Below are 25,776 nucleotides of genomic sequence, written 5' to 3'. Positions count from 1 at the left end.
AGACAAAATTATAATTCAAAAAAATATATATAACCCTATGTTCATAGACGCACTATTTATAATAGCCAAGACATGGAAACAACCTAAATGTTCATTAAAAAATGAATGTATAAAGAAAGTGTGGTATACGTATACAATAGATATTACTCAGACATAAAAAAGAATGAAATAATGCCATTTGCAGCAACATGGATGGACATAGAGATAATGATACTAACTGAGGTAAGTCATAAAGGGAAAGACAAATACCATATAATATCACTTACATGTGGAATCGAAAACAGGACACAAATGAACATGTCAGCAAAACAGAAACAAACACACAGATATAGAAAACAGAGTTGTGGTTGCCAAGGAGAGAGTGATGGAAAGATTGGGAGTTTTGGAATAGCAGAAGCAAACTATTCTACATAGGATGGACAAGCCACAAAGACCTACTGTACAGCAGGGGAAACTATATTCAGTATCCTGTGATAAATCATAATGGAAAAGAATATATATATATATATATATATATATATATATATATATATATGACTGAATCACTTTGCTGCACAGCAGAAATTAATACAATAATGTATAAAGGCTGCAGAGGGTGTGGAGAAAAGGGAACCCTCCTGCACTGTTGGTGGGAATGTAAACTGATACAGCCACTATGGAGAACAATATGGAGGTTCCTTAAAAGCTAAAAATAGAACTACCATATGACCCAGCAATCCTACTACTGAGCATATACCCGGAGAAAACCATAATTCAAAAAGATACATGTATCACAATATTCACTGTAGCACTATTTACAAGAGCCAGGACATAGAACCAACCTAAATGTCCATCGACAGAGGAATATAGAAAGAAGATATGGCCTATATATATAATGGAGTATTACTCAGCCATAAAAAGGAATAAAATTGAGTTATTTGTAGTGAGGTGGTTGGACCTAGAGTCTGTCATACAGAGTGAAGTACGTCAGAAAGAGAAAAACAAATACTGTATGTGAACACATATATATGGAATTCAGAAAAATGGTACTGACGAACCTAGTGACAGGGCAGGAATAAAGACACAGATGTAGAGAACGGACTTCAGGACACAGGGCTGAAGGAGACACAGGGACGTAGTGAGAGAGTAGCACTGACATATATACACTACCAAATGTAAAAGAGCGAGTGGTAAGCTGCCGCGTAGCACAGGGAGATCAGCTCGGTGCTTTATGTCCCCCACAGGGGTGGGATAGGGAGTCTGGGAGGGAGCCTCAAGATGGGGGGATATGGGGATATATGTATACATTAAGGTGATTCACTTTGTTGTAAAGCAGAAACTAATACAGTGTTATAAAGCAATTATACTCTAATAAACATGTATTTTAAAATACCACAACGTTGTAAATCAACTACACTAGAAAATATTTCTTAAGTGAAAAAGGTTTTTTGAATGTATGTTTTATTGTGTGTGTGTACCACAGGTTCAAGATATATGAATTATGTCAAATTGATTACATTGTTCTTCAAAATAAAGAATTTTTGATATTCTACATCAGCTGCATAATATAAATGCAGAAAAACTATATTTTTTTTCTAAAGTTCAGAAATACCCATTTTGCTCATTCAGTATACTATAAACCACTAACTGTTAAAAAGGGATTCATGACCTCTTTCTTCCAAAGAAATATTTCTGCACTCACACAAGTTTAATAGAATGTTCCACCATGAACTGGCTTCCCACCTTAGAGACACGAGATTTACATCCTGAAATCTCTTTCTTGCAAAAATGTCCAATTAGCATCCTAGCATTACAGAAAAGAAATGCTTTTTGCCAGATCTCAAATTACATACAACTTTATCACGACATCATGTATGTTTTTTTTCCACACACACAGACTGCATTTTATTTTTACAAGAGAAAAATCAACTGACACCAAACATTGTAAATGTATGACCACAGCAAAAGCAACAATGACTGTAATTACCAAACATGAAACACACTCATACTATTGTCATAATATTGACATTCATTCCAGGAATCCTCCACAGCTCCTTTATTTTGCAGTGAAAGACACCATTTTTTTTTTTTTTTTTTTTTTGCAGTTCGCGGGCCTATCAGTGTTGTGGGCTCTCCCATTGTGGAGCATAGGCTCCGGACGTGCAGGCTCAGCGGCCATGGCTCACAGGCCTAGCCGCTTCGTGGCATGTGGGATCTTCCAGGACCGGGGCACGAACCCGTGTCCCCTGCATCGGCAGGCGGACTCTCAACCACTGCATCACCAGGGAAGCCTGACATCATATATATTTAAATTATCAGCACTCACCTGAGATCTTCAAAAATCAACAAAAACATAATTTTGTGCTCTCTTTCATTTATTCTGGTTCTAAGTGGTCATTTCTAAACGAAAGTATTTAAGTATGTTAACATCATCTTATAACATCATATTTCAAATGACTACCGTCTCTCCAAAGATGCAATATGAGGAACTCATAATTAGGCTCTCCAAAGTTTTACTCTTTGAATCTGTATTACACTTCTGCTGAACTTCACACTGTTCATTATTCTCTGAGAATATTCTTTTTCTTGTATGCCCATCTCACATGCTCTTTCATTTCATGAAGTTTTTTCCTACAATTTTATGCCTAGTTTATTTCTGAGAAAATGCATTATTCCAGATTGATAATTATAGACACAAAGACTTCTATATAATTCCCTGAGAGTTTCAAAAACTCCTTCTTTTTTTTTAAATACGTAGATTCTGAAGCTCTCCACAAAGCATTACTAAAATTGCATTTACATAGTATCTACATATTAATCACACATTAATGCATTTACAATTGTATTATGCTTTATTGCTAATTTTGGAGCGTAAACGTAGCTGTCTTATTTACCACCCTCTTGGAAATCACTTTAATATTTGCACTTAGGACTTGAAAGAGAATGGATAAATAAAAACCTGAAGAATATGCAAATACAATTTATATATTTCTCATAAAATTAGGTGATTATCTAACCTTTATCCAGAAAAAAGAAGAGCCCACATACTCTGCAGTCATGATACTCGAGAATGTGTGGTCTTCCAGCAGGAAAACATGCAGTAATCCACGTGGCAGAGTTTACCTGTGACCAGCTGGGGTTAGTGTCCTATGCATTCCTTACATGCAACATATCAGGAGTGGCCAAAGTGAATTTGTCAGTTGTGGCAATAAGTATAATGAAGATTTGTAGCAGGTCATGCTCATATATGCAGCACAGGTACAATCAACATTTTGCTCAATTCTGGTAGATCTAAATCTGTATCTGTTACCTTGTCTTTAACGAGGAAATGTCAGAACTGACTTACCAAAAAAAAAATGTTTTGTTTGTTTGTTTTAATTACAGTCACAGTGAGTAAGACATAGCTCAGAACAACTAATGTGACTTAGTGATTCTCTCATCAGGAAATGCAGTTTCTACTTCCCTGTTTATTCTCCACATCTTGTAGTAAGTTAAGTTTCAGTGAAAGATAAATCTACAGGGTGAAAAGAAAAGAAAACTTACATGTGTTGATAAGATCATTCTGACAGGTTTTACCACGTATGTCAGTGCTTCTGGTGATGGACACAAGCTAGAGCTCCCTACTCTGACATTTTCACTGATGTCATTCCCCTTGACCCTCAATTTGAAAGTGGATAAAAGTTTTCTATGTTTTCCTCTTTAAGAAATTAAATAAAGAATGCTGTCTAGACATGATCCTCTAATGACTTTCAGTCAGTGGTCATCAAGAGAAGAAAAGCACAGAATCTCATCCCCACAGAAGGGTGACATTCAGTCAGGTAAGAAAATTCTCCCCAAAATCAGAGCTTCATCTTTAACATTCAATCAAAGGCTTTCACAGGTTCTTCATACTCTGCACCCAGCTTTACCATACGGGATTGGCTCTGAGAATCTCACACCAGATGACTGACAAACATGTCATAGTACACTGATCTGGGACCAGATCCTGCCTCTCTTAATGATCTCCCGCAGGGACATTGCAATATTCTAGGATATTTCCTGGAGCCCTCTACTCTATACAAGTACACTTCCAAGTAGAAACAGAAGCTTTGATTCTCACTGGGACCCCTGCTCTGTCCAACCAACCTCTCTAGAAATATGATGTTCTAATCTCTCCTGATTAGAACATTGCACGGTCTCTCACTGTGCTAATTTAGTAAAGGTAAAAGAGAAACAAGAAAGAGCAAACTATGCAGGGAGCAATATATAAGATTCCTTTACTTAATGTATTTATCTGATATACACAAATATTGAGAAATATAGATTCATTTCATAATGGTCAAGAAAAGAGGAGGAGGAACCTCCATGCCAACAGTATATATAAATTGGAATCAATCCTGCATAAGCTCCAGCTAAAGCTTAGCTACAAGGTACTAACTCTTCTCATAAAGCAGCAATAGTTCTCCATCATTTGAAGCACACTGAGGACTCAGACAGCTGGACACTGAGGGTGTAGTCTCCTCACTCGAATTCTGTACCTGCATCACAGAGCAATGAAATATTCCCAAAGAATTATTAAGGATGAGGTGGGGAGCCGAAATAAAAAAGATGAAACCACAGTCTGCCCTACCATCCGTTCTGCTGGATATTACCACCATCTTGGCCCAGTATGACCTTCCCACTTTTCTCTGGGCCTCCCTACTTCACACCTCCATCCTCTCATTATATCTTACCTCCACTTGGAAACGACTCTAGTTTTTCCACTGATCTTCATCAACAAGCAATCCAAATAGCAACTGTGTATATAACTCCTTAGAAACTTCAGGTATGACTCAGTAATACATGACCTTCGAAGTCAAAAGTTTTCCTAATTCCCTTTATTATTATTTTTTCCAATTTCCATGTACTTACACTCTCAGGACCTCCACTGTCCTCAGGTTCGTCTTCCCTGCAAAATCTGTCAACTTAGACATAGACTTAAGTACCACCTTCTAATTATCTTCTAGGGAATCCAGTTTTTAAAAAAGCCTCAGCAAGCCTTATGGACTTTATTAAAGACTCTTAAAGATAACCCATGGGAGATAGCAGTACACCCACAGATATCTATTTAATACACCCTCAGAGGAATTTGTTTTCTTTTTTATAAAGTCTCTTCTGTCCAGTGAAGACTCTCAGCTCTTCTTCTTCAACATATGCAGTGTCTCACCCTTCTGATTACTCTCTGCTGTATCCCAGGGCCACTCCCTTTCCTGATATTACATTCTTTCCCAATTTTGTATGTTAGTAACATCAAATAACATAAAGTATAACATGTTAATTATTATAAAGTGCACCGTTCAGTGATATTAAATACATTCATATTATTGGGCGATCAACATCGCCATTTATCTTTCTAATTCTTTTCTACATTTTAAAACTGTAACTCTATATCCTTTAAACATAACTTTCCTTTTTGTTCCATAACCACCTGAAAAGCATCATTACCCTCCCAATTTCTATGGTTTTGACTACACTAAGTACCCCATATAATTGAAATAAGTAGTTGCATTGTTATGACTCACTAAAAGTCACAAAAATGGCATATTTGGTAGCTAAATTTCCTCAGGATTCATCCATGTTGTAGCATATTCCTAGATGTTTTCCTTCTTAACACTGAATAATATTGTATTATATGGGTATACCACACTTTGCTTATCCAGGAACTAGTGGATGAACATTTAGGTTGCTTTCATATTTTAGCTACTGTGATTATTACTGCTCTATACACTGCAGTACAAATATTACTTTAAGACCCCGATTTCAATTCCTTTGGGTATACCTCATAGTAAAAATTTCCTGGATCATGTAGTAATTCTATTTTTCAATATCTGAAAAATTGCCATACTCTTTTGCAAAGCAGCTGTATCATTCTACATTCCCACTGACAGAGCACAAAGCTTCCAACTCCCTCACATCCTCACCAATACTTGTTTTCTGCTTGTGTATGTGTGTGTGTGCTTGTGTGTGTATGCATGCACACAAATATATAAACATGCATTTAATGATATGGAGCATCTATTCAAGTGCTTAGTCATTTGTACATCTTTTTGAAGAACCATCTATTCAAGTCTTTTATCCATTTTTGAATCAGGGTGTTTGCTTCTTGTTGAGTTGTAGGAGTTCTCTGTATATTCTGAATAGAAATCTCTTGTCAGATAGATGGCTTTCAAATATTTTCTCCCATCTTGTGGGTTGCCATTTTATTCTGTTTACATTCCTTTGATACACATTTTTTAAAATATGTACTGCAAATTGTTTATTTTTTTGTTAGCTGTACCTTTGTTGTTCCTTCGTTTCATATTGAGGAAATCACTGCCAAATACAATGTCATGAAGCTCTTCTCCTGTGTCTTCTTCTAAGACTTTTTATTTTATTAGGTCTTATATTTAGTTTTTTGATATGTTTTCATTAATTTTTGCATATGATGTTAGGTAAGAGTCCGTCTTCCTTCTTTTGCATGTTGACAACAAGACTTCTCAGCATCATTTGTTGAAAATACTATCCTTTCTACTTTGAAAAGACTTGGCAACTTGTCAAAACCCATTTGGCCATATATCAGGGTTTATTTCTGGGTGTTCTATTCTATTCTATTGGTCTTGAATAAGGGAAAAAATAGTATAACCTATCCAGGTTGATGAAGAACATAAAGAAAAACCAGGACTGAGAATTAGGAGGGCAATATAAAAAAGCAGGGAGTAAAAGACAGTGTGAGAGAAGATCTTGTACTTGCAAGTTCATGGAAATATGATCATGTTAAATCACTAAACGCCTGACTTTGAACAATACCGTAAATGTGCTAGCAAGAAACGTAACACTTACCCATCTCTGGGAAATAAAGTATGGGCAAAAAGATAAACTACACACAAATGTATTTAAAAGGGAAGGGTTTTCATGGTGTGAGAATATTGTGGGATTTGAAATACAATTTACTTCTGTTCTACCATTGTCTCTAAAATTTATCAAAGTGTATATACAAGCAATTCCAATTCTGGTAATGTGCTTGACAGGTTTAATATGAACTTCAGCAGACCAGTAAATGTACATTGATAGTAGGACTGTTCCCTAATCCAAAAAACAAAACACAAAAACTGGAAAGACTAGAGTTCACTTTGTCAACACACATACAGATGCAGCGATGGTTAACGGTCCAAAAAAAGAAGGTGAGCATGGGTGCAAGAGGTTAATCCCCAGTGTGGTGTGGGGTGCAGAGTTTGAGGGTAAAACCGGTAGAAAATGCTTTTGTTCTACCCTTGATTTTTGAGGTATGGAAATTCACAGGTCACTACCTTCATTTCAAAATGAATGAATGCACTATTCAATTTTTTTTAAAACAGGTGAAGTAAACATGAGTGATAATAAATTTTAAACTGTCGCTGGTCAAATAAGATACTAAGAAAAATTAAATCATATGATTTAAGAATGAAGTGGAGAGATTGTCTAAGATGGTAGCATTCAAAGACCCAGAGCTTGATGCCTCTCATGGGCACACCAAAGTCACAACTGTTTACAGAACAGCAATTGATGAAAAAGGCCGGGACCTACCATAAAAGATGTTTTAGAGCTAAAGATATAAGGAAGGCACCTCGGCAAGACAGGAAGGAAGGGCAAAATCTCAACAGAGTCAAGACCCATCCCCCCAGGTGGGTGGCCCACAGATGGGAGAATAATTACAATTTCTGAGGTGCACCCAGGTGGCAAGGGGTATGAACCCAACATCAGGCTCCCAAGCCCAGGGACCCTGTTCTGGAAAGAAGGGTTCCTAGAAAGTTGGGCTTTGAAGACCAGTGGTGCTTATTTTCAGAGAGCCAGAGGGTTGTGGGAAATAGAGATTCCACACTTAAAAGATGCTCACGGGGCTTCCCTGGTGGCTCAGTGGTTGAGAGTCCACCTGCTGATGCAGGGGACACGGGTTCGTGCCTTGTTCCGGGAGGATCCCACATGCCGCAGAGCGGCTCGGCCCGTGAGCCATGGCCGCTGAGCCTGCGCGTCCGGAGCCTGTGCTCCGCAACGGGAGAGGCCACAGCAGTGAGAGGCCCGCGTACTGCAAAAAAAAAAAAAAATGCTCACAAAATCCCACATGACCCGAGAATCAGAACGGAAGCAGTCATTTGAATGGATCCTGGGTCACACCTACCTCCTGGTCTTGGAGAGTCTCCCAGAGAGTCCAGAGGCAACTACAGCACAGCCTCAGGGACACAGACACTGGCAGCAGCCACTTGGGGGAGCTCCTTCTACCTCGTGGCCACTGGTACCAGCAAGCGTAATTTCAGAGTCCTCCCTCTATCTTTTTAGCCTCAGGGTCTAGCCCTACCCATTTCCACCAGACTATAGACACAAGTACTAGGATGCTGCAGGCCAAGCAACTGACTGAGCAGGGGCATAGCCCCATCCACCAGCAAACAGGCTGCTTTCAGACCCTCTCAATGCACAGCTGCCGCTGGACATGGGCCCAGCCACCAAAAGCCCCAGGACCAGCCTCCACACCTCAGTGGAGAGGAACCAGCCCCAGAGTCCTTGGCCCCTCTGACAAGTGAGCCGGCTCTGGCCTTGGAATCAGTCTCACCGCCGGCAGGTGATTACTGCACAGGGACTGGATGGAGCTTGGACCTACCCAACAACAAATCTGCTCTAGCAGTGGGATCAGCCTCATACACCAACAGGCACACACCAGCTCCAGGAATACCACAGCCCAGCAGCCTGTGTGACCAGAACACTCACTTGCAGGCCAGAAGCAGCCATGGACTCGCTTGGGTCTTGACCCTGCCCATCAGAATGACAGCACAAGATTAGGGATACCCCAGACCCTGCAGATAGCTGTGTCAGGAACAGTGATCCAACACCAACTCTGAGACTCCTGGGCCCTGCAGCCAGAACTCAGGACCTGTGTCTTCCTCCCAGTAGCCAGCATCACCCCAGTGACTGGGCACTAGCCCTGATATCACCTGGACTGCAATTCTACCCATAAGTGAACCAGCACTAGATTTGGTGTCCCACAGAGTCGTGCAGCCAACTGCCTTATGATTTAGCCTCACCAAGCAGCACAGACAGCCTCCATACAAGGCAGAGTCTGTCAAACAAGCCGTCTGGGGGCAGCCAAGCCTACCAGACCACCCACAGCAGTCAGCCCACCACAATAGAAGAGCCCAAGTAGCCAACATAGGGGGTACACCTAGAACATATAGTTCTAGTGACCAGGGGACAGTGGGCTTCTGGGACACATAGGACCTCTCCTACAAAAGGCCACTTCTAGAAGGTCAGGAAATGTAACGAACCTACTACATACACAGCAGTAAAAACAGCAAGTTAAGAAAAATGAGGTGACACTGAAACACGATCCAAATGAAGGAACAAGGTAAGAGCTCAGGAGAGGATCTATGTGAAGTGGAGGTAGTCAACCTCCTCAACAAGTAGTTCAAGGTAATGACTACAAAGATGACCAAAGAACTCAGGAGAGGATCTACGTGAAGTGGAGGTAGTCAACCTCCTCAACAAGTAGTTCAAGGTAATGACTAGAAAGATGACCAAAGAACTCAGAAGAGGATCTACGTGAAGTGGAGGCAGCCAACCTCCTCAAAAAGTAGTTCAAGGTAATGACTACAAAGATGATTAAAGAACTCAGAAGAGGATCTACGTGAAGTGGAGGTAGCCAACCTCCTCAACAGAGAGTTCAAGGTAATGACTACAGAGATGATCAAAGAACTCAGAAGAAGATCTACGTGAAGTGGAGGTAGCCAATCTCCTCAAAAAGTAGTTCAAGGTAATGACTACAAAGATGACCAAAGAACTCAGAAGAGGATCTACGTGAAGTGGAGGCAGCCAACCTCCTCAACAAGTAGTTCAAGGTAATGACTATAAAGATGATCAAAGAACTCAGAAGAGGATCTACGTGAAGTGGAGGTAGCCAACCTCCTCAAAAAGTAGTTCAAGGTAATGACTACAAAGATGATCAAAGAACTCAGAAGAGGATCTACGTGAAGTGGAGGCAGCCAACCTCCTCAACAAGTAGTTCAAGGTAATGACTACAAAGATGATCAAAGAACTCAGAAGAGGATCTACGTGAAGTGGAGGTAGCCAACCTCCTCAAAAAGTAGTTCAAGGTAATGACTACAAAGATGATCAAAGAACTCAGGAGAAGATCTACGTGAAGTGGAGGTAGCCAACCTCCTCAACAAGTAGTTCAAGGTAATGACTACAGAGATGACCAAAGAACTCAGGAGAAGATCTACGTGAAGTGGAGGTAGCCAACCTCCTCAAAAAGTAGTTCAAGGTAATGACTACAGAGATGATCAAAGAACTCAGAAGAGGATCTACGTGAAGTGGAGGTAGCCAATCTCCTCAAAAAGTAGTTCAAGGTAATGACTACAAAGATGATCAAAGAACTCAGGAGAAGATCTACGTGAAGTGGAGGTAGCCAACCTCCTCAAAAAGTAGTTCAAGGTAATGACTATAAAGATGACCAAAGAACTCAGAAGAGGATCTACGTGAAGTGGAGGTAGCCAACCTCCTCAAAAAGTAGTTCAAGGTAATGACTACAGAGATGATCAAAGAACTCAGAAGAAGATCTACGTGAAGTGGAGGTAGCCAATCTCCTCAAAAGGTAGTTCAAGGTAATGACTACAAAGATGATCAAAGAACTCAGAAGAAGATCTACGTGAAGTGGAGGTAGCCAATCTCCTCAAAAAGTAGTTCAAGGTAATGACTACAAAGATGACCAAAGAACTCAGGAGAAGATCTACGTGAAGTGGAGGTAGCCAATCTCCTCAAAAAGTAGTTCAAGGTAATGACTACAGAGATGATCAAAGAACTCAGGAGAGGATCTACGTGAAGTGGAGGTAGCCAACCTCCTCAAAAAGTAGTTCAAGGTAATGACTAGAAAGATGATCAAAGAACTCAGGAGAGGATCTACGTGAAGTGGAGGTAGCCAATCTCCTCAAAAAGTAGTTCAAGGTAATGACTACAAAGATGACCAAAGAACTCAGAAGAGGATCTACGTGAAGTGGAGGCAGCCAATCTCCTCAACAGAGAGTTCAAGGTAATGACTACAGAGATGATCAAAGAACTCAGGAGAAGATCTACGTGAAGTGGAGGTAGCCAACCTCCTCAAAAAGTAGTTCAAGGTAATGACTACAGAGATGATCAAAGAACTCAGAAGAGGATCTACGTGAAGTGGAGGTAGCCAATCTCCTCAAAAAGTAGTTCAAGGTAATGACTAGAAAGATGATCAAAGAACTCAGGAGAGGATCTACGTGAGGTGGAGGTAGCCAATCTCCTCAACAAGTAGTTCAAGGTAATGACTAGAAAGATGATCAAAGAACTCAGGAGAGGATCTACGTGAAGTGGAGGTAGCCAATCTCCTCAAAATATAGTTCAAGGTAATGACTACAAAGATGATCAAAGAACTCAGAAGAGGATCTACGTGAAGTGGAGGTAGCCAATCTCCTCAAAAAGTAGTTCAAGGTAATGACTACAAAGATGACCAAAGAACTCAGGAGAAGATCTAAGTGAAGTGGAGGTAGCCAATCTCCTCAAAAAGTAGTTCAAGGTAATGACTATAAAGATGACCAAAGAACTCAGGAGAAGAGTGGACGACCAGAGCAAGAAGGTAGAATTTTTTTTAAAAAGAGTTAGAGCACTAAAGAACAACAAAACAGAGATGAGGAATACAATAACTGAAATGAAAAATACACTAAAAGGAAACTACTGTAGACTAAATGACACAGAGGAATGAATCAGAAAACTGAAGGACAGAGTACTGGCAATCACTGAAGATGAACTGTAAAACAATAGATTAAAATGAAATGAAGAAAGTTGAACAGACATGTGAAACATCAAGTGTACTAATATTTGCATTATACTGGTCCCAGAAGCAAAAAGGAAAGAGAAAGCAGTGTAGAGCATACCTGAAGACATAAGAGCTGAAAACTTCCATAAACTGGGAAAGAAAACAGACATCCAAGTCCAGTAAACACAGTAAGGCCAAAACAGGATCAACCCAAAGAGGACCACACCAAGACTCATTGTAATTAAAATGGCAAAAAAATAAAGATAAAAAGACACTATTAAAAGGAGCAAAGGAAAAGCAACAAGTTACAAACATGCGAACTTGCATTAAGTTATCAGCTGACTTTTCAGGATAACCTCTGCATTCCAGAAGGGAGTGGCATGGTATATTTAAAGTCATGAAAGGGAGAAGCTTATAACCGAAAATACTCTACCCAGCAAGGCTCTCCTTCAGATTTGATGGTGAGATCTAAAGTTTTACAGAGAAGCAAAACTAAAAGAGCACAGTATCGCCAAACCAGCTTTATGAGAAATCTTAAAGGGGCTTTTCTCAGTGAAAAAGAAAAGGCCATGACTGAAACATAAAAATTAGAAAAGGAAACTTACTAACAGAAAAACCTCATTGGATAAGGCAAATATTCAACAAAGGCAGTAAATCAACCATGTACACAGCTAATAGGAAGGATGAAAGAAAACAGTAATAAAATCATCTATATTCACAATAAGAAGTTAAGGGACACACAAAACAAGTAGATGTAAAATATAAGGTCAAATTCAGTAACTGTGGGGGAGCAGGGTAACAATGCAGGGTTGTTAGTGTCCATGTAAAATTAAGAGCTCAGCAACTTAAATAATCACACACACACACACACACACACACACACACACAACTGAAAGAAATACAAACATAATATTAAAGATAGTCCTCACATCACAGATGAATAAAAGGGGAAGAAAGGAACAGTGAAGAAATTAAAGAGGGATTCTAAAAATACCCAAGAGAAATGAAAATGAACACACAGTGATCCAAAATCTATGGGACACAGCCAACGCAGTTCACAGGGGGAAGTTATAGTGATACAAGCTTATTCTTAGGAAACAAGAAAAATATCAAATAAACAACCTAACATTACACCTGAAGGAATTAGAAAAAGAAGAAAAAACAAAACTCAAAGCTGTCAGAAAGAAAAAAATTAAGAAAACAATACCATATGCAATCACACTAAAAATAATAAGATACCTAAGAACAAACACACCTAAGCAGGTAAAAGACATGTACTCAGAAATGTATCAGCCATTGGTGAAAGAAGTTGAAGGCAACAGAAAAAGATGAGAAAATATAGCAGGTGCATGGACTGGAAGAATTAATACTGTTAAAATAACCATACTGCCAAAGACAATCTACAGATTTAATGCAATCCCTATCAGAATACCAAAGCATTTTCATAGAACTTGAAAAAGTAATTTTAAAATTTGTATAGAAACACAAAGACCCCAAATAGCCAAACAATCTTGAGAAAGAACAGAGCTGGAGGCATCAGGCACCTTTACTTCAGATTATACTGCAAAGCGACAGTAATCAAAGAGCATCGGGCCAGAGCAAAAACAGACACAAAGATCACTGGAATAGAATAGAGATCCCAGAAATAAGCCCACACGCGTATATTTAATTGATTTATGACAAAGCAGGCAATATGGAGAAAGAACTGTCTCTTCAATAAGTGGTACTAGGAAAACTGGTCAGCTACATGGAAAAGAATAAAATTAGAGTATTTTAGCACACCGTATATAAAATTAACGCAAAACTGAATAAAGACCTAAATGTAGGACCACAAAACCCCGAGAGGAAAAAACAGAACATTCTTCAACATAAATGATAGCAACAGTTTTGCGTTCAGTCTACTAAGGCAAATGAAACAAAAGCCAAAATAAACAAATGGGACTTCACTAAACTTAAAAGATTTTGCACAGCAAAGGAAACCAAAGACAAAATGAAAAGACAACCTGCTGAAGGAGAGACAATATTTGCACATGATAAGAGGTTAACACCAAAAAGATGACCAAGCAAGGGTTCATATCTAAACTACAGAAACAGCACATACAACTCAACATCAGAACTGCACCCAAAATATTTTTTTAAAAAATGAGAAGACCTAAATAGACATTTTTCCAAGGAAAAAATACAGATAGACAGCCAGAATGCACAAAGATGCTAAACATAGCTAATCGGCAATAAAATGCAAATCAAAACTATGAGATATATCACCTCAGTCTTGTCAGAATGGCTGTCATCAAAAAGGTCACAAATAACAAAGGTTAGTGAGGATGTGGAGAAAGGGAAACTCTTGTAAACTCCTGATGTGAATGTGAAGTAGTGCAGCTACTGTGGAAAGAAGAATGGAGGTTCCACAAAAAACTAAAAATAGAACTACCATAATATCCAGCAATTTCCCTCTTGGGTATATCAGAAGAAAACAAAAACACTATTTAAAAAAAAATAATAACTGCACACCAATGTTCATAACAGCGTTATTTGCCATAGCCAAGATATAGAGTCAAACTAAGTGTTCATCAATAGGTTAGGGGATAAAAAATGATATTTATGATGACTTCAGCAAAAAATGAAATTTTGCTATTTGCAAGAACATGGATGGACTTGGAGGGTATTATGCTTAGTAAAATAAGCCGCAGAGAAAACAAGCCTGGTAGGTTATCACTTACACGTGGCATCTAAAACATTGAATACAACAACAACAACAATGAAACAGACTCACAGATTAAAGAACAGACTAGTGCTTACCAGCAGGGAGAGACAGGGTGGAGGAGCAAAATAGTGGTAGGAGATTCTGAGGAAGAATCCACTATGTATAAAATCAATAATCTACAGTGACGTTCTGTATAGCATGGGGAATAGAGCCACTCTTTTATAATAAGTATAAATGGAGAAGAACCTAAACATTTATGAGTCACCATGTTGTACCTCTGAAACTAATATAATAATGTAAATTAACTATAGATCAATAAAATATAAAGTAAGAAACAATAAAGGAGAGACGGATTATTAGATAGAAATCAATTAAATAAACACAAGTTTTGGAAATCAAGGAATTAAAAAACAACATGTAAGACAACATTGGCCTTTAAAGTGTACGATCTGTTCATTTAAAAGAAATCATTTAAGTGGTGAAAAATGGTACCCATTCTCACAATTTTGTATATCTAGGATAAATTATTATCTACAAAAATATGTTACAAATATTCACTCAAAAAGAAAGAGAAAATTTGGATTAACCCATTTTAGTATACAAATTTAATATCAAAGTCTCTATGTAACATTGATGTGAATAAGTTCTGTTAGCCACTTCTAGTTTCTTTGTGATGTAAAATCTTTTAAAGCATAAAAATCAGCCTTTTTACATCATTCCATTAGACATACATAGAAGTTAAAAGAAATGAGAAGACAGAAAAATCAACCAGGAAGGTGAATTTACTGAGAAACAGCCATTCGTTCTCCCTCCTCCTTTGCTTTTCCTCCTTTTCCAGGTCTCTTTCGGTTCCAATCAAGAGAAGTCTTGAGAATTCTGAGAATATTTCTTTGAGGGCTTCAAACCACCATACCTATGTCCTCTGCCACAACTACACACACGGGAACAAAAATAAACCTCTGCTATCTACTCATGTAGGAGAGATTCATGTAAAATAAACTCCTACATGGAGACCAACAGGTGAGTTTTCTACCTGTTCTTTATAATGTCCTTCCATTATAGTAAATCCCACACATTATGAGGCAGAAGGGGTTATGTGAGCTCTTCCTTGAAGTCAAAAACCTTGCATTCATTTCAAGTACCTGGTGATCACAGGGTACAGCCAGGGAAGGTGCCATCACCCTCGGGAGGGGGGGGGCGGTGAATGGGCTTCCGCAACCATGCACCTCCTGATGAACAGATTCTGAAGAAACAAAGGGCGGTCACACCGCAGCCAGCCTGTCAGACTGTCGGGCCACTGGGCAACCCCACCAGTCTGGAAGTGCCCCATAAGTTGCTCAAAGCAAAACTCTGTCCCCCCGTGAAGCCAGGCAATTTGGGCCAGAGAGTCAGAGGAGACCGGTAATCAACTCCTCCTCTCTGCTCACCTCCTTGGGGTTACAGCAACCCCATCTCCAAACCCAACTCTGATCCTGGAGTGCCAAGGTGGGAGAGCAGGTGGGCTCTGCCGGTGCTTCAGCGCCTTCTGGGAAGCCCCCTAGTTTGAAGATGATTTGAGTTTGATCCTGAGAAACCATCAGAACTTCCCACCAGAGATAAATGAGGAGATTCTGGCCTTTATTAGTGCGCACGGTGAGCCCGGTCGTCCTGGCTGTACTTGCCAACCCTCCTATTTTACGCACCTATGTTTATCCACCTTCCTCCCTGTGAGTACCTTTGATTAACCCTGAGCTCAGACTCCTGACCTATTACAGTGACTTTTTCAGTCTTTCTTTAAAAATGTACAGGTAGGGTTTCTCTGGTGGCGCAGTGGTTGAGAGTCCGCCTGCAATGCGGGGGACACAGGTTCATGCCCCAGTACGGGAGGATCCCACATGCCGTGGAGCGGCTAGGCCCATGAGCCATGGTCGCTGAGCCTGTGCGTCCAGAGTCTGTGCTCCACGACTGGAGAAACCACAACAGTGAGCGGCCCGCGTACCGCAAAAAAAAAAAAAAAAAAAAAAAAAAAAAAAAGGACAGGTAATAAAATGAATGTAACCTAGAAGCAGCAGCTCAGTAAGGGAAATAAAATCATCAGAAGTTATCTAATCACAGCCACAGCCATCCAGGGCCCTGTCTTATCTGCTGGGACATAAGAATGGGACCTTCCTAAACTTGAAGGGCATCCAATCAGATAAGTTGATTACGCTCACCTCTGGCTCTTGGAGGGACTGCTAGGCAGTCTACCCAGTGTATACTGACTGCAAAACACGGTCATGGTTTTGAAACACCTATGCTCCAGGAAAGATTTTTGCGGTGCATGGGGAAGGTTTCTTTTTGACATCAAGCAAAAAATAAGTCACCAAGCCCTTTGAGCACAGGGCTTCTTAAGAGTGAAGTAGAAGGAAGGAATGGGCAGAAAACATGATCTCCTCAGAAGTGCAGGGCGTTTTTCCAAAAGAGTAGGATTTAGTCTCAGTTTAAGGAGAACACCTTTAAATAGCTGGGACAGCTCCAAACTGCAGTTTAGGGAACGAGTGCTCCAAAAGAACAGTGCTTTACAAGTCCTGGCCAGGCAGCAAGAGGATGAAGAGTTGGTTTTGCATAGTTTTGAACGCAGGAGTAAAGAAACCGAGGCATCCCTGACTAAAAGGGCCTGAGATCCTATGGCATCAGTGGGTCAGTCAGTTGCAGGGGGCAGGGGGTGTGGGGGGCGATATTTCTATCTCAACGTCTCCCAGGGCAGCCACCCCTCCCAACCCCACCCCCCTACTCCCTTCACCCTTCCTCCCTCCACTGTCGGGTCCCCAGGGACAGCACTTCTTAAGCTGGAGCGCTCAAGCACCATCTCTGCAGTCTGGATTCTTCCTGGAGCCTGGCAAGTTCTGGGACAGGAAGCCAGGTCTGCAAGGCCACTGGGGTGCAGTCAGCCCTGGAGGTCTGGAGGGGAAATGGAGCCCTGAAGCCCACCCACGTCCTTGAAGCCGAGGGAGGAACACATCCTTCTAACAGTACTTCTCAGGGGTCAGCATGCTCCCCACCCGACGGTGATCCATACTCACTTGAGGCAACAAGGACTGCCTCTAACTGGCCCCCTCGATTGCGCCTTAAGGGTCCTCACACATGTGTCATAGCGCAGGCCCTGGATCTCTTTAGTCAGCCCAGGCCAGTGCTGCCGGGGTCCCTCCAGTCCCATCCCCCAGCCCCTCCCTCTGGGACTGTATCTAATAGAAGAAAGAGCACAGAGGAATTGGCTAAATCAAGGGACCTGGGAGCCTGGGTATGAGTTTGAAGACCGAGAACCTAAGGCACAATTACATATTATCGGAGACTCTTGTGGGGTGTGTGGGGTGAGGTTAGGAGGCTGAGAGGCTGAGTCGACCTGGTGAGTCCAGCCCCAGGACACCACACAGCCCCGTCCCCCCTTCCCTGCCATCAGACAAGGGGTGCCGCAACTCCAGCTGGGACTCTGCACTTCCCCCTCCCTGATTCTCCTCCAGAAGAGCAGGTGGTCCCGCTCTGAGGGCAGCGGCAAGACAACGGACCAAGTCCCCCCGCACTAAGGCGCTACTGGAAGCTCTTCCTGCACAGCAGTGCTGGCTTGGAGCAAACCCGAGCAGCGCCAAAGTTGGTCTCGTCCTGCAGCGGAGGGACGGAGGGTTTAAGCCAGCTGCCCTGGCTTTAAAGCAATCAGCCCCCCCCTTTAGGTCAGGTGACCCGACTTTAAATCACTGTGTGCCCCTCAAGCCTGCAACTTCAAAAGGTGGGAACTTCGGGCTTCCCTGGTGGTGCAGTGGTTGGGAGTCTGCCTGCCGGTGCAGGGGACGCGGGTTCGAGCCCTGGTCTGGGAGGATCCCGCATGCCGCGGAGCAGCTGGGCTTGTGCGCCACAGCTGCTGAGACTGCGCGTCTGGAGCCTGTGCTCTGCAACGGGAGAGGCCGCGATGGAGAGGGGCCCGCGCACCGCGATGAAGGGTGGCCCCCGCTCGCCGCAACTGGAGAAAGCCCTCGCACAGAAACGAAGACCCAACACAGCCATAAATAAATAAACAAATAAATAAATTTATATATATATAAAAAAAGTAGGGGGCATTACCACAGAGGGGAAGGAAGGAATTCTGTGTAAAAAAAAAAAAAAAAAAAGGTGGGAACTTCACTTTGATCCCAGCACCTCACATAGCTGAATGCACACTAGTCACCCCCAAGCCTGGCTTAGAGGCAGAATATAAGGTAAGGGGATGGGCGTGCACTCATGGTGATGAGGGTGTACTTCATGTACCAGAAGGGTCTAGGCACTCTGGGGTACAGCTAGCAGTGCACGATACAGCAGCTCCCTGGCAAAGCTGGTGAGGCCCAGGGAGAGCAGACACACCCATGCGTGCAGAGGTTCCAGGACGGGAGCTGGGGCACAGCCAGCCAGGAGGGTGTGAAAGTGGAGGATCTGAGCCTTTTGTGAAAGGCAGACACAGAGGATGGATGAGAAACAAAGACCAGATGAAATATGGAGTTGAAAAACACACCCTGCTCTTGAAATTGGGGTGGGGGGGCACACCAGACTTGAGACTTCTTATTCCCCAGTACCTAGTGCTTTGGCCTTTGCCCAATTACTTATAAAATTTACTGATAGTATCTAACCCATAGAATACTGCATTTGTAGTGGTATTGCATGTTAATGTTTCTATAGTGGAAATATCTTTTCTACAAGAAACATGTACACTATCTGAAATCAATTAAAACCCCTCTTTATAAAGTACTATATTGGACTTCCCTGGTGGTGCAGTGGTTAAGCATATGCCTGCCAACGCAGGGGACATGGGTTCGAGCCCTGGTCAGGGAAGATCTCACATGCTGAGGAGCAGCTATGCCCATGCACCACAACTAGTGAACCTGCAGGCCACAACTACTGAAGCCCGTGTGCCTAGAGCCGGTGTTCCACAACAAGTGCAGCAAGAGAAGCCACTGCAATGAGAAGCCCGCGCACCACAACAAAGAGTAGCCCCCCGCTCGCCGCAACTGGAGAAAGCCCGCGCACAGCAACGAAGACCCAATACAGCTAAAAATTAATTAATTAATTAATTAATTTAAAAAAGTACTATATCCTTCTGTACAACTTCTCTGGGAAGAACAGAGATGGCGTGGGAGAGTGAGAAAGACCAATATTTAGTGCACATCTCTCATGCAGGTGCTCTGCTGGCTCAGATACATTTATCCCCACTTTACAAAGGAGGAAATAAGCTCAGAGAGGTTTAGTAATTTTCCCAAAGCCAAACAGCTATTGAGTGGCAGAACCAAGATCTGAACCAAGTCTGTTACCTCCAAAGCCTAAGTCCTCATCACAACAAAACTCAATTAATATTTACATTTATCGAATTACATTGCAGCCTGGGGAGTTCTTGGCACAATCCTGAATAAGAGTGAGAAAGAAAGAAATAGCATTGTTCCTACAGTCAACCAAAATTTTTGGAGCGGCGGCTAGATGCCTGGTCCTTTTTGGGGTTCAGCAGTGATCACGACAGGAAAAGTCGTGCTTTCATGAACCATGTAGTGGGGAGGAGAGACGGGTGCAACTTGGTTGAGGGATTTCACCTTGCTGGGCCTCTGTTTTCTCATCTGGAAAATGGGTGTTCCTCATTTTCTGGGATTGTCCGGCTGGACATTCTCTGATTCCATAGGAAGCATTTGTTTTCCTGTTTCTTTAAAATTCATTCAAGCCATGAGCCGTGATGCATGTTGTTAGCTGCTCCCCAAATCACTCTTCCCCACCCTTTTCCTGTGATCAGGTCTTTCCCGAAACATGACTCACAATCAGTCAAGTCACAGAACCTAAGGGGCACCCAGCAGAAAAATTCCAGCCCTTGCTTCTCAGGAGCTCTGTGGTCTACCTGCCAGGTAAACTTAACTCACCTGGGACAAGGTGGCCATCCCTGGTTTCACATCAACATGATCTCAGGCACAAACCTCCTTTTTTTCCATTTGGTCTTTAAGTTACTTGTTGAAACAACTGTACAAATATGACAAAGGTATAAAATCAGGCATCTTCTGCCCCCAGCGCCTACTAATACATGATGTTCTGCCACTTTAAGGATAAAGATAGAACATTTCAACATTCTGCTGCCCTCATTATTTGTCATTTTTGTTGATATTTCTATTGAATACATCTTTCAAAATTTTAACAATGGAACATTTATTTAGGTTGCTCCAGACCCAGCCTTTAGTGGTAAGGGGTTTGTTGTTATATTTCTATTATGTTTCCTTTAAAAACCATTATCCTATTTAAATGGATTAAGTCAATTCTATAGGCATGTATCTTATGATATTCATGAAGTTAATACATAGAGGGCAGTAGTACAAGTTGATCACACTTGAGAACCTCTAGTAGCACAGTTAAGTGTACATATTATCTATATGTAAACCAAAGTGCATGCCGAGTGAGATTCTCCTACCCTTTTCACTCTGTGCCCCTCAAGCCTGTGAGAAATGGAATATTTCTTGCCATCTCAGTAAACAAAGGATATCACAGTCATCAGCCCTTGCAGCCCTCCAGTGTGAGCCGCGAGCCCTGAGGATCTCAGGATATGCAAATAGAGAATGCAGGCCCCAGAGCGCTGAGGTGCATATGAAAGGAAGGAATTCAGGGAGCCCAGACTCTGGCATCTCAGCAAACAAAGAAAAGCGCTGCATTCCTCACGTTGGGAGAGCCGGTTTTCCTTAGTTAACAATCACCTGCTGATGGTCCCCATTACCTGCGCCAGTGCCCTGCCCTATCCCCTCCCCCCGGTCCTTTAGCTCAGGGAGGAAGGAGGGCAGAGGGACTCCGCTGAATAAGGGGCCTGCGAACCTCGGGAGGAGTTTTTAGCCGCTTTCCCCGCAGTCGGGGGGAGGCGCGCTGACGCTGCAGCCGGGCCCTGCGCCTCCCTTGCCCCGTTTCCCCTCAGGACACTCAGGCCGACCCCCTCCCCACGCCCCCCAGGCCCCGCGAGCCAGGCCGAGGGCAGGGGCGAGAGGAGGGACCGAAGTTCCCGGGACCAGAAGCTGGGGGCCGCCCTTTCTGCACAGCAGCGGCGGGTGGCAGCGAACCCCTGCCCCTCAGAAGCTGGTCTTGCCCTGCCGCCAGGGCACCGTACCAGGCGGAGGGTCGGCGCCCACTTACCCGGCCCGCCGTCCGCACGACTGTCGCGGCTTCGGCCTCCGGGGCCCCTCCAGAGCCGGCAGCGTCAGTGAGGCCGCCCTCGCCGCGGGCTCCGGGGCAGTTCCGTGAAGGCGGAGGGAAGAGACCCCGAGCCGGGAGCTCCAGCTCTGCGGAAACGCGGGCTCCGTTCTGGGCGCAGTGGGTGGGACCGCTCTGCCCCGAGGCCTTCTGGGAGGGACGGAGGCGCCGGGGGAGGGAGCCGCCAGGAGCGCAGGGCCCCGTCGGGGGTCCTGGAGGGGCGGCCCCGCCCACTGTGACCGCAGCCCAGGCATTTTTCCGGGAGTCCTACACTACAAAGTTAGAAAGATACACGGTCTATAGTAAATATTCACAAATGATTGTTGCTGCTGTGCTTACTATCCTATTAAAGGTGTAAAATCCATAAAACACTTTAAGTTCAAAATTAAATATGAATTTTTACCTTTCTAATTATGTCTCTGCTATTCACAATTGTCGTTAATGAATCAGAGACTGTGGCATCACTAGTTAAAAGTGAGCTTGTTAAAAAAATAGAACTCAGGCCCACCGGACCTACTGAATCACAATCTGAACTTTTACAGTCTCCCCAGTGTACTTGTGTACCCATGAATAGTTGAAAGGTACATTTCTACCTCGACACGTCTTTTCTGTCTGAGAAATACACACATTTTATCCAATTTGATATAAATAAAACACTCAAAAATGCATATGCCTGTGTTGAAACCATCATTTTATCATTTCTTTTCCAGATAAGTATAGTCTCTATACTGGTTTTGTGGATCACATGCCACACTCTTTTCTTGTAGTTAGAAATAAGATAGAGAAACTTACTTTGTAAAAAAAAAAAAAAAAAAAAAAAAAAAAATATATATATATATATATATATATATATATATATATATATATATATATATATTAGTGGGTAATTGAAGACACTCTTCTAAATTAAAACCAGTTCTCTTAACTTGCTCTTTTCTTCTTGGGTCACATTATGAACTCTTCCCGTGGCCACACGGTATGTGTACTTTTAATTTCAGGGACTGCTGACATTCCAGAATATGGCCATAGTTTTCTCTCAAGAGGACAGGCAATGCCTGGACCAAGATCAGTGGGAACTGTCCAGGTATGTGATGTTAGACAAGTATAGGAACCTGCTCTCCTCGGGTGAGGATACCTTCCTTCCAGAATTCCTTATCCAACCACAGGGTTTAGAGTCCTTCATTTGTAGAATGTCTCCTGGAATCTTCTGCTTCCTACAATAGGGTTCCAGATTGCAACGTTTCAGGAAAGATTGGGAGTTTGTGGGTATAATTTATCTTATTCTTTTAACATTGCAGCCTCCCTCAGCCGCATAGCACAGGGAGACCAGCTCAGTGCTTTGTGACCACCTAGAGGGGTGGGATAGGGAGGGTGGGAGGGAGGGAGATGCAAGAGGGAAGAAATATGGGAACATATGCTTATGTATAACTGACTCACTTTGTTATAAAGCAGAAAATAACACATCATTGTAAAGGAATTATACTCCAATAAAGATGTTAAAAAATAATAAAAATAATAAAATAAAATTGCAGCCTCCCTTTTAATATACTTTGTAACTGCTTGGGCTGTGTCTATATGAACTGTGTACTATATGCTTCTGTTAGAGTCCTTACAATATTTTATTGTCTTATTTTCTGTAACAATTCTCCATGGATTCTTTGGGCTTAAGGTATACTAAAAGGGAGACTGCGATTCTGGGACTTCCCTGGTGATGAAGTGGTTAAGAATTCGCCTGCCAATGCAGGGGACACGGGTTCGATCCCTGGTCTGGGAATATCCCAGTTGCCACAGAGCAACTAAGCCAGTGGGCTACAACTTCTGAGCCTGTGTGCCACAACTACTGAAGCTGGTGCGCCTTGGGCCCGTGTGTCATTTATTTTTTGGAGAAGCAACCACCTCTGAGTGATCAAAATTTAGACCAACTAGTCAAAATGCTTTATCACCTGTTCTAAAACACTGATCAACAGAACAAGTTTTACTAGGGATAACAGTGTAATTGTATTCTGGAGTTCATAGCGGCAATATGGTTTATGACCTTGATGCTGGATCACGACATTTCAATGGTATAACTGCTTTTAATTGTTCAACGATTAAAGTCTCACGTGATCTGAGTTCAGACTGGAGTCATCCTGGTTGCTTTCTGTCTATTGCAGATTTCTGCCAGTAGGAAAGGACAAGAGCATTACGGCTTACTTTACAAAATGTCTGGAAACTAAATGATGATATACTCTACATTCAATTAATTTATACATACCCTACTGTAGAACCATGTTTGTTAAGGTGGCAGAGCCCGGTAATTATGTAAAACTGAAACCTTTATCTGCACTGGTTCAAGTCCTCTTCCTAAGAATATGTTTATAATCAACATTCTTTCACAAATGACCCAATTTAATTCACCATAGCATTCCTCATATTAATTAAATGGAAAATCCTAGGCTATATACAAATCCAGAAAGGGCCAACAATCCTCAGCCCCCATGGATGATTACAAACCATTGCTGAGGCATACAAATTACTTCTTAAAGAACCACTATGTCCATCAACATCATCAATTTATATATTATTGCCCCAATGCTAACCTTAACCCTGGCTCTCAAAACATGAATTCCTCTTCCCATATCTTACCCACTAATTAATATAAATGTTGGCATATTATTTATATTAGCCATATCACCCCTAGCCATTTATTCCATTCTCAGATCTGGATGAGCTTCACATTCAAAATACTCACTCACTGGAGCCCTAGGGACAGTAGCACACACACTCTCATATGAAGTAATGTAGCAGTTATTCTACTCTCAGTCTTACTGATAAATGGATCATTTACACTTTCAACAGTAATTATTACACGAGAACGCCTATGACTAGTTTTCTCCTGACCCCTACCCAGAATTTGATTATCTCCGCGGTAGCAGAAATCCAATGAAGCCCCACTTGAGTTAACAGAAGTAGAATCAAAACCTGTATATGTCTTCAATGTAGAAAATGTAGCAGGCCCATTTACCCCGTCCTTCCTAGAGAATATGTCAATTTCCTTATAATAAACGTTTCCACAACAATCTATTTTTAGGAGCATTCGACAATCCTTAGGTGCCAGAATTATAGATTCTTTCATCTTGTGAATGTAGTTTTTTTAAAAAAATAATTTTTTATAGTTTTACTGCCTTTAAACAAAATGTACTCCATTGCTGTGGAATATTCCTTCATAGGAGCGTGCATGGTTCATTTCTGCATCTGCTTGTGATGGTCTTCAGGTTCTTTCAGGTTTGGCTCCTGTGGCTGCAGAGTCCATGTCCGTGTGTCCTGGTGCAGGGCTGGGGGGGTTGTGTTCAGCTGGGAGGAACACTGTGGGTCTGTGTGCACGGACTTCGCTCTCTGAGGCCCGATTGTTTCAGAAGTGGTTGCACCCCCCGCTGCGCACCAGGCTTTCCATTGCTCCACATCCTGCTGATATTTGATACTGTGTCTTCATGTCTGCCATTCTGGTAGGTGTGTGCACAGTAGTTTTCTTATGGTTTTAATCCCTCGGTTGTTAGTGAAGTTGTGCATCTTGTGTTATTCATGGACTACTTCCTGTTGTTTTTTTTAAAAAGTTTTAAAAATTGTGGTCCAATACACAAAACATAAACTTTATTATCTTAACCGTTTTTAAGTGCACATTTCAGGGTCCAGAAGTAATTCGCACTGTTGTGCAAACCTGACCGCCATCGTCCTCCAGAATTTTTTCATCCTGCAAAATTGAAACAGTCCCCATTAAACACTCAGTCGCCATTGTCCCTCCCTCAGCCCCTGGCACTCACCATCCTACTTTCTGTCTCTATGTTTCCGACTGCTCTAGGGGCCTTGTATGAATGGATCAAGCACTGTTTGTTTGTTTGTGTCTAGCTTACATCACTGAGCATTAATGCCCTCAAGGTTCATCCCTGCTGCAGCCTGTGTCAGAATTGCCTTCCCTTTTAGGCTGAATAACATTCCCTTGTATTGATGGACCATGTTTTTCTTCTCCATTCATCCATTAGTGGACACATGTACTATCTACATTCATTTCTCCTGTCATATTTGTGGAATAACGTCAGAAAGTCCTATGAATCAAAAGTCATTTGCCATT

The 25,776-nt window shown here is 42.1% G+C and overlaps 1 long non-coding RNA gene across 7 annotated transcripts in view; it reads right to left on the bottom strand.

Annotated features, from left to right (window-relative positions):
• The window catches only part of LOC132477079 (uncharacterized), a 61,021-nt gene extending 39,219 nt beyond the window's left edge, over positions 1 to 21,802 (bottom strand). For 6 of the 7 annotated variants that reach the window (XR_009530177.1, XR_009530179.1, XR_009530180.1 and 3 more), the window contains exon 1: positions 21,612 to 21,802. This is a non-coding gene — a long non-coding RNA (uncharacterized LOC132477079). Of the gene's footprint in view, positions 1 to 20,365; positions 20,463 to 21,611 lie in introns of all 7 variants that reach the window. The other variant, XR_009530178.1, reaches the window with a different exon arrangement.
• Between the last annotated feature and the right edge of the window lie 3,974 nt (positions 21,803 to 25,776).

This window comes from Mesoplodon densirostris, chromosome 16 (assembly GCF_025265405.1).
Source record: "Mesoplodon densirostris isolate mMesDen1 chromosome 16, mMesDen1 primary haplotype, whole genome shotgun sequence".
NCBI lineage: Eukaryota > Metazoa > Chordata > Mammalia > Artiodactyla > Ziphiidae > Mesoplodon > Mesoplodon densirostris.
This window is presented reverse-complemented; position numbering and strand designations above follow the sequence as displayed.